The sequence below is a fragment of the Zea mays genome, chromosome 5 (assembly GCF_902167145.1).
Source record: "Zea mays cultivar B73 chromosome 5, Zm-B73-REFERENCE-NAM-5.0, whole genome shotgun sequence".
NCBI classification, from domain to species: Eukaryota; Viridiplantae; Streptophyta; class Magnoliopsida; order Poales; family Poaceae; genus Zea; species Zea mays.
In genome coordinates, this window is record NC_050100.1 from 87,219,358 (window position 1) to 87,229,799 (window position 10,442).

Sequence of the window (10,442 nt, forward strand, 5' to 3'; positions counted from 1 at the left end):
CATGTCCAATAGAGTTCTATTCTTCCTCTCCACTACACCATTTTGTTGTGGCGTGTAGGGAGAGGAGAACTCATGCTTGATGCCCTCCTCCTCAAGGAAGCCTTCAATTTGAGAGTTCTTGAACTCCGTCCCGTTGTCGCTTCTAATTTTCTTGATCCTTAAGCTGAACTCATTTTGAGCCCGTCTTAAGAATCCCTTTAAGGTCTCTTGGGTTTGAGATTTTTCCTGCAAAAAGAATACCCAAGTGAAGCGAGAATAATCATCCACTATTACAAGACAATACTTACTCCCGCCGATGCTTATGTAAGCAATCGGGCCGAATAGATCCATGTGGAGTAGCTTAAGCGGCCTGTCGGTCGTCATGATGTTCTTGTGTGGATGATGGGCACCAACTTGCTTTCCTGCTTGGCATGCGCTACAAACCCTGTCTTTCTCAAAATGAACATTGGTTAGTCCTAAAATGTGCTCTCCCTTTAGAAGCTTATGAAGATTCTTCATCCCAACATGGGCTAGTCGGCGGTGCCAGAGCCAACCCATGTTAGTCTTAGCAATTAAGCAAATGTCGAGTTCAGCTCTATCAAAATCTACCAAGTATAGCTGACCCTCCAACACTCCCTTAAATGTTATTGAATCATCACTTCTTCTAAAGACAGTGACACCTACATCAGTGAAAAGACAGTTGTAACCCATTTTGCATAATTGAGATACAGAAAGCAAATTGTAATCTAATGAATCTACAAGAAAAACATTGGAAATAGAATGGTCAGGAGATATAGCAATTTTACCCAATCCTTTGACCAAACCTTGGTTTCCATACCCGAATGTGATCGCTCGTTGGGGATCTTGGTTTTTCTCGTAGGAGGAGAACATCTTCTTCTCCCCTATCATGTGGTTTGTGCACCCGCTGTCGAGTATCCAACTTGAGCCCCCGGATGCATAAACCTACAAAACAAGTTTAGTTCTTGACTTTAGGTACCCAAACGGTTTTGGGTCCTTTGGCATTAGAAACAAGAACTTTGGGTACCCAAACACAAGTCTTGGAGCCCTTGTGTTTGCCCCCAACAAACTTGGCAACTACCTTGCCGGATTTGTTAGTTAAAACATATGATGCATCAAAAGTTTTGAATGAAATGTCATGATCATTTGATGCATTAGGAGTTCTCTTCTTAGGCAACTTAGCACGGGTTGGTTGCCTAGAACTAGATGTCTCACCTTTATACATAAAAGCATGATTTGGGCCAGAGTGAGACTTCCTAGAGTGAATTCTCCTAATCTTGCTCTCGGGATAACCGGCAGGGTACAAAATGTAACCCTCGTTATCCTGAGGCATGGGAGCCTTGCCCTTAACAAAATTAGACAATCTTTTAGGAGGGGCATTAAGTTTGACATTATCTCCCCTTTGGAAGCCAATGCCATCCTTGATGCCAGGGCGTCTCCCATTATAAAGCATACTACGAGCAAATTTAAATTTTTCATTCTCTAAGTTATGTTCGGCAATTTTAGCATCTTATTTTGCTATATGATCATTTTGTTGTTTAATTAAAGACATGTGATCATGAATAGCATTAATATCAACATCTCTACATCTAGTACAAATAGATACATGCTCAACGACAGATGTAGAGGGTTTGCAAGATTTTAATTCTACAACCTTAGCATGTAATATATCATTTTCACTTCTAAGGTTAGAAATAGTAATATTGCAAACATCAAAATCTTTAGCCTTAGCAAGCAATTTTTCATTTTCAATCCTAAGGCTAGAAATATAAACATTTAACTCATCAATCCTAGCAAGTAAATCAACCTTATCATCTCTAGGATTGGAAGTTGAAACATTACAAACATGAGAATCAACCTTAGCTAACAAATTAGCATTTTCATTTCTAAGGTTGTCAATAGTTTCATGGCAAGAGCTTAGCTCACTAGAAAGTTTTTCACATTTTTCTACTTCTAAAGCGTAAGCATTTTTGACCTTAACATGCTTCTTATTTTCTTTAATAAGGAAGTCCTCTTGGGTGTCCAAGAGATCATCCTTCTCATGAATAGCACTAACCAATTCATTAAGTTTCTCTTTTTGTTGCATGTTGAGGTTGGCAAAAAGAGTGCGTAAGTTTTCTTCCTCATCACTAGCATTTTCATCACTAGAAGACTCATATCTAGTGGAGGATTTAGATTTAACCTTCTTCTTTTTGTCGTCCTTTGCCATGAGGCACTTGTGGCCGACGTTGGGGAAGAGGAGGCCCTTGGTGACGGCAATGTTGGCGGCGTCCTCGTCGGAGGAGGAGTCGGTGGAGCTCTCGTCGGAGTCCCACTCCCAGCAAACATGGGCATCACCGCCCTTCTTCTTGTAGTGCCTCTTCTTTTCTCTCCTCTTGCCCTTCTTGTCGTCGCCCCTGTCACTATCACTAGATATTGGACATTTTGCAATAAAATTACCGGGCTTACCACATTTGTAGCACACTTTCTTGGAGCGGGGTTTGTAGTCCTTCCCCCTCCTTTGCTTGAGAATTTGACGGAAGCTCTTGATGATGAGCGCCATCTCCTCGTTGTCGAGCTTGGAAGCGTCGATGGGTTGTCTACTTGATGTAGACTCTTCCTTCTTCTCCTCCGTCGCCTTGAATGCGACTGGTTGTGCTTCGGGTGTGGAGGAAGTGCCTTGCTCGATGATTTTCTTTGAGCCTTTAATCATTAGCTCAAAGCTCACAAATTTTCCTATGACTTCCTCGGGAGACATTAGCTTATATCTAGGATCACCTCGAATTAATTGAACTTGTGTAGGGTTAAGAAATACGAGGGATCTAAGAATAACCTTGACCATCTCATGGTCATCCCATTTTTCGCTCCCGAGGTTGCGCACTTGGTTCACCAAGGTCTTCAAGCGGTTGTACATGGCTTGTGGATCCTCCCCTTGGTGAAGCATGAAGCGACCGAGCTCCCCCTCGATCGTTTCCCGCTTGGTGATCTTTGTCACCTCGTCCCCTTCGTGCGCGGTCTTGAGTACGTCCCAAATTTCCTTCGCACTTTTTAACCCTTGCACCTTATTATCTCCTCTCTACTTAGAGAGGCGAGGAGTATAGTAGTGGCTTGGGAGTTAAAGTGGTGAATTTGGGCCACCTCGTCCGAGTCGTAGTCTTCATCCCCTATGGATGGTACCTGTACACCAAACTCAACAACATTCCATATGCTTGTGTGGAGTGAGGTTAGATGATGCCTCATTTTGTCACTCCACATATTATAATCTTCACCGTCAAAAACCGATGGTTTGCCTAATGGAACGGAGAGCAAAGGAGTATGTTTTCAAATATGGGGATAGCGTAGAGGAATCTTACTATACTTCTTGCGCTCTTGGCGCTTGGAAGTAACGGACGGTGCGTCGGAGTCGGAGGTCGATGGTGATGAAGAGTCGGTCTCGTAGTAGACCACTTTCCTCATCCTCTTGTGTTTGTCGCCTCTCCGATCCGACTTGTGGGAAGAGGATCTCTTCTCCTTCCTCTTCCCTTTGTTGGAGGAGTTTTTCTTCTCCTTCCTCTTGTTGCGGGACTCTTCCGATGAAGTCGACCCGTGGCTTGTATGGGCTTGTCGCCGGTCTCCATCTCCCTCTTGGCGAGTTCTCCCGACATCACTTCGAGCGGACAGTGTCCGGTGCTCCAAGGATGACCGGACAGTGTCCGGTGTACACCGGACAGTCCGGTGAATTATAGCGGAGCGCCTCTGGATTTTCCCGAAGGTGGCGAGTTTGAGTTGGAGTCCTCTGGTGCACCGGACACTGTCCGGTGGCACACCGGACAGTCCGGTGCGCCAGACCAGAGGTGCCTTCGGTTGTCCCTTTGCTCTTTTGTTGAACCCAATACTTGGTCTTTTTATTGGCTAAGAGTGAACCTTTGGCACCTGTATAACTTATACACTAGAGCAAACTAGTTAGTCCAATTATTTGTGTTGGGCAATTCAACCACCAAAATTAATTAGGAAAATAGGTGTAAGCCTAATTCCCTTTCACCTGGCTTGATATTTTTCAATCAAACTTTCCTATCACGCCATTTTATTGTTTCGTCCTGATACTTATTGATGTGCTCTATGGCCTGAAGTCTGGTCCCTTCTATGGTGTCTTTTGTTATTTGAGATTCAATTTCGTCCTCCTCTAAAGTTGTGGTTCTTATTGATCCTGTTCTTGCTTCTTCTGGTGTTATTGCTTCGTCACCGAACAAGAGCTTGAAGGGAGTAAAACCTGTTGACCTTGAGACAATAGTGGTGTGGCTCCACACCACTTTGATCAACTCATCTGGCCGCTTTCCTCTAGGATGATTGAAGATTAACTTCATTATTTCTGTCATTATAATTCCATTTGCTCTCTCTGCTAACCCATTTGATTCTGGATGTCTTACTGATGCAAAATGTATTCTTGTACCGATTTGGTCACAAAAAAACTTTGAACGTTTCAACGTCGAATTGAGTTCCATTGTCAACTGTAATAGCCTTCGGCACATCGAAGCGACAAACAATATTTTGCCAAAAGAACTTCTGGACTGTGGCTGAAGTTATGGTAGCTAGAGGTTTAGGTTCGATCCACTTCGACAAATATTCCACCGCTACCACAACATATTTTAAATTTCCTTGTGCTGGTGGGAGCGGTCCTAACAAATCTAGGCCCCATCTTTGCAATGGCCAAGTAGGTTGGATCAATTGCGTTAAAGACGAAGGTTGTTTTCGGTCTCTGGCACACTTCTGACAATTTTCACATTTCTGGACCAAGTCCGCTGCATCCGAAGCTGTCTTCGGCCAATAAAAACCTTGTCTAAAGACCTTTCCCAGCAGAGGCCTAGATCCGATGTGGGCTCCACACAGTCCTGCATGTATTTCCTTCATTAATTCTTGTCCTTCATTCCTGGAAAGGCATTTAAGCAATGGGGAACAAACTCCATGCTTGTATAACTCCCCCTCAATTATTACATACGGTCTTGTTCTTGCCTCCATTCTCTTATTGTAAGCTTTGTCGTCTGAGAGGCGGTTGTCTTGGAGGAAGGATATTATTTCGGTCTTCCAGTCTTCACTATGTACAGGCGAGATTGTGAGCACTGCTCTCTCCATGACCTAGACTGAGGGTGCTTTTATTGTTTCAAAAAATACTTCCGAAGGCAAAGGGAGCCCATGTGCCGCTGACTTTGCTAGCAAATCTGCATGCTCATTTTCTCCCCTTGGGATATTTTTTACAGAGAATCCCTCAAAAGAGGCTTCCAATCTTCGGACTGCATCTAAATACTTTTCAAGCTTCAGGTCTCTTGCCTTGCTACTCTTGTCCACGTGACCAGAAATAACTTGTGAATCAGTTTTGAGGATTGCCCTTTTTATTCCCATTGCCTTTAGTTTCCGAAGCCCTAAAAGTAGAGCTTCGTACTCGGCAATATTATTTGTACAACTGAAGTCTAACTTTATTGCATAACATGTTCTGACTTTAGAGGGTGCTACTAGAACAGTAGCTGCTCCTGCACCGAAGGTTCCCCAAGATCCATCGCAGAATACCGTCCAAGCTTCGGCATCTTTTGTTGCTTCTTCACCCTGAGCCCCTGGCGTCCAATCAGCAATTAAGTCTGCTAACCCCTGAGATTGAATTGAGGATCTGTGTACATAATCAATGGTGAATTCATTAAGTTCCGTGGCCCATTTTCCGATCCTTCCTGTAGCTTCTCTGTTCCTCATTATGTCTTTCAGGAGTTGTGATAAAGGCACTTGTATATGATATGCTTGAAAGTAGTGTCAAAGCTTCCTGGAGGCCATCAATACAGCATACAGTACCTTCTCCAATTCTGTGTAATTTATCTTTGATAGGCTGAGTACTTCGGAGACGAAGTATACCGGTGCTTGCCTTTTTACTTGGCCATCTTGCTTCTCCTATACAAGTGCCGCACTAACCGCAGCATGGGAAGCAGCCACATACAGAAGTAGCGGAGTTCCTGGTGAAGGTGGAGTTAGAGTTGTCAAATCTATTAGATATTGTTTTAACTCTTCGAAGGCTTTCTATTGAGCCGAACCCCACTGAAAGACATCGGCTGACTTCAGTATTTCAAAGAATGGTAAATTCCTCTCTACTGATCTTGATATAAATCTATTTAACGATGCCAGCCTTCCTGCCAACCGTTGAGCCCCCTTCTTTGAATTTGGTGGTTCCATCCGAAGGATAGCTTCGATATTGCTTGGATTAGCTTCGATACCCTTTGTTGATACCAGGTAGCCAAGAAACTTGCCCTTCTTTACTCCGAAAACACATTTTTCTGGGTTCAACTTGAGACCAGCTTGTTTGAAATTGGCAAACGTCTCTTGCAAATCGGCAACATGATTTTCTTGTTTTATGCTTTTCACTATGATGTCATCGACATAAGTCATCACATATCTTCCTATTTGAGAGTGAAGAACCTTGGCAGTCATTCTGCTGAAGCTTCCTCCAGCATTTTTGAGCCCCTCGGGCATCTGAAGGTAGCAATAGGTACCACTAGGAATTATGAAGCTTGTCTTTGGCTATTCTCTTTCTTCATCCAAATTTGGTGATAGCCCGAGTAGCAGTCCAATAGGCTCATAAGTTCTGAAGAAGCTGCTGCATCTACAAGAGAATCTATTCTTGGTAAAGGGAACTCATCCTACGGACATGCCTTGTTGAGGTCTATGAAAGCAATACACATTCTCCATTTCCCATTAGCTTTCTTCACCATAACAGTATTAGCCAGCCACTTTGGATATGTTACTTCTCTGATAACACCGGCACTGAGAAGTCTCTTTACTTCATTTCGTGCACCTTCGGCTTTATCATCAGACATCTTCTGAAGCCTCTGCTTTCTTGGTCTGAAGGATGGGTCCACATTGAGTGAATGCTCAATGACGTCTCTATTGACACCGCAGAGATCATTAGTTGTCCAAGCGAAGACATCTTTGTTGTTGAACAAGAATCTTAGCAGAGTCTTTTCCTGTTCACCAGATAGCTAAGATCTCAGCAATACCTTTTGGTCTGCTATGTCTTCACACAAGAGCATAGGCTTCGGCTGATCTGCTGAAGCAGCCTTGTCTCTTTTGTGCTTATACTGCTGATAAGCTTCGGCTTCATCTATATTATGGATAGCCTTCGAATCCGCCCAAAACCCTTTAGCCCTCCTGGCAGCTTCTTGACTCCCGTGAACAACAATAGGCCCTTGTTCCGAAGGTATCTTCATACACAAATATGTTGGATGAAGTATTGCTTCGAAGGCATTAAGCGTCCTTCGACCAATGATTGCATTGTATGGATACTCCATATCAACAATGTCAAAGACAACCTGTTCAGTTCTTGTGTTATGGACATAGCTGAAGGTAACTGACATTGTTATCTTGCCAAGTGCCACAATCTGTCTTCCTCCAAAACCACATAGGGGGTGTGTTGCATCATGTATCTTATCTTGTGGCTCTTGCATTTGCCTGAAAGCCTTTTCAAAGATGATGTCCGCTGCGCTGCCATTGTCAACCAGGAAATTATGGACCAGAAATCCCTTGATGACACAAGATATAACCATGGCATCATTGTGAGGATAATCTTTGAGCTGAAGATCTTCCTGGGAGAAGGTAATTGAAATGTGAGACCACTTGGATTTGATGAAGGGTCCTTGCACCCCCAACATGTTGTACTCTTCTTTGTGCTTCCTTCTTCTGCTTCTTGTTGGCTGGTTCAGAGCTTGAACCACCAGTGATTGGGAGCACCAGCTTTGTGGCCGAAGGTGCTACAACTTGGTTGTTGTGCGAAGCCATCGTCACAACTGTGGAAGTGAGTTCACCGGAGGTGGGCGCCAAAGTTGGTCCTTCTTCTCGGATGCAATACACCAAGAACAAAGCAACACAATTGTTAACGATTAGAGACCTTCGTCCTTCGAAGCATTATCTTTCTCAGGATATAATGATCTTTAGACGAAGGTCATGAAGGGCATACCTTCTTCATTTCAGTGAGCAAAGATGTAAATAGGGACATATGAAACACAAAAAAGAATATAAGCAATCATTCCAAATCATTAGGTTATTTATATTCTTATTTTATAAACATGGATAAACATCAATAATATTTATATTACATCTGTACCTTCGGCTTGGCAGAAGGTGAAAAGGCGAGTGACGCAGGAGTGATTACAATTCAGCGTGAATAGTACCCCCAGCCAGGACAAAATTACATCTGTGTCCCTGATAACTAATTATAATTACAATACAAATTATTAGGGACTATACAGTCATTTCCTCTTTAAGTCGGTATCGTCCTTCGTCTTTAGCATGTCACCATGCCGAAGCTCCTTCAATCATAGCTTTGGCTTATATCTTCACGTCACACCTGCTTATGTATTGTCCTGTCGAAGGTGTTTTTCCTTAGAGGACCTTCGGCGGAGAAGAAGGCCCCCAACAGATTACTTTAGATAAAAGGAGTGACAAACTTACGTTAATGATTTCCCATGAATACAATTGGTGGAGCTATGGCAGCAATTATGCAAAAACAAATGTGGATCTGCACCATTCTTCAGTGTCTCTTCCCTCCTCTTGATATCCTATAGCCACAAAACAGAAGGCAAGAGAACACCACCGATCAAGCATAACCACCTAAAAGTTCGATAGTTGAAATGGACGACAAAAAAACCACAGCCTCTCGCTGCTTCAGATCTGATTCCCAAAACGAGAGCTCCCTCGCCTTGCTCTTAAAGTCCCAAAAATAATGGAGGTTAGCACATGAATAGTAATTGAGGAAAAAGGGGAGCAGCGTGTGAACGAAGCACCTTACCCCCATGTTCTTGAGTGGGACGTCAACGACGGTGTCGCCTCTACTGGTGCCGCTAAACCTGATGGGCTCAATCGGCCGGAAGTCCTACTACTGCTTGCTTCCTCCGCCTCCTCCATTCTACAATGCAACAACCACGGTTGATCGGATACTCGCCTAAAATCTCCAGATCTACTGAACCACCTAGCCTAGGTTGGCAGCAAAATTTTCGGAGTAAGTGAAAAGGGTTTTGTGCTCACAGAGAAGGGGTTGTCTTTGGTGCTGCCCTCGTCGAAGGGGTTGGCATCGTGATGATCGATGACGAAGGTACCTTCGCAGACACGGTGCGACAGCGGCCCACGAAGACGAAGAAAAACATGGAGCCTGTGTGGCAGGGAAGGGGATGGAGGTGGCGGATGTGCTTATGGAGGGAGCAGGATTTAGGGTTTTGCAAGCGATAGCGAGGTAGGTGGTGGAGGAGGTGGCTAGGCCTGCAAATCAAACCTCCTCATGGCAAGCTAGGGAGACCTTTTCCTTCTTGAAGACGGAGGTCTCGATGGCGAATAGACCTTTGCAGCCATGGCATGACAACGGCCCGCGGAGGCAGGAAGAAGGCATGGGGTCTGCATGGTGGGGTAGGAGACGGAGACGGCGGCGATGCGAGCGACTGCGGGCGATGCACGGAGACGGTGCGACGGAGGAGGGCAGAGATGGCAACCTTGCCTTAGACGGCGGCGACCACAAATTAGATTAGGGTTGGATAGATTTGGAGTACCTAGGATGCCTTGGAGGTCCACTAGCAGGGAGCGGGCGTGGGACATGTCATATGTGCATGTATACAACACAAGCGTAAATGTTTGTATACGAATCATAAAATCTACTAACATCGTGTTGGATGGTTCTATGGCATGTATAGATCACCTGGCCTACAGGTCAAGCGGGGTGGCCAGGGCTTCTCCGATGAGATAGAGCCTAGGGCTCTTAATATATATACTCTATATATCATTTTTAGTACTCGGCTAATGATGACATGCACAGACACTAGCTCAAATTTGCAAAAAAACACATTTCAAGATATATCATGATTTTGGATATCCGTCGGATACACGCGGGTGAGAGATAAAACCTATACCTAACCCGATTTTATCACGAGTCAGGTACGGATAAGACCCGTGGGCTAAATTTCTTGTCCGAATCCGAACCACGGGTAAAATTCTCATCCCTACTTTGGGCCCACAATAGGTGCACCAATAAACTTAGCTTTTACGCATTGGTACTGTAACACCCCAGGTGTTACTCAGGGAGTCAACCCAGGGCTAACCCTTTTAACCTAATATCACATGAGGATTGAATTGGGCAAAGTACACCAAACTTGGAATTCTAGGTCCTAAGTAAGTGCAAACCACCTTGGATATCATGCCCTAGCTTGTCATGCACATCTAAGTGGGGAATTTCCCAAAACCCTAAAGCAAACCCCTCTTGGGCAATAGGAACCCTAATTGAAGCTATGATCAAAAGATCATGTAAACCTTATGATCATGGCTTGGTCCAAATATAAAAGTTGTAGTGTGCTTCATAACCTACAAATAATAGTAAGGAAGTACCCCCAAAAAGATTTCAGAAAAGCCCCAAAAAGTTCACCAAGGGTTGAGCACAAGGAAAAATGCAGAATTTGCCTAAGTATAAAAACTAA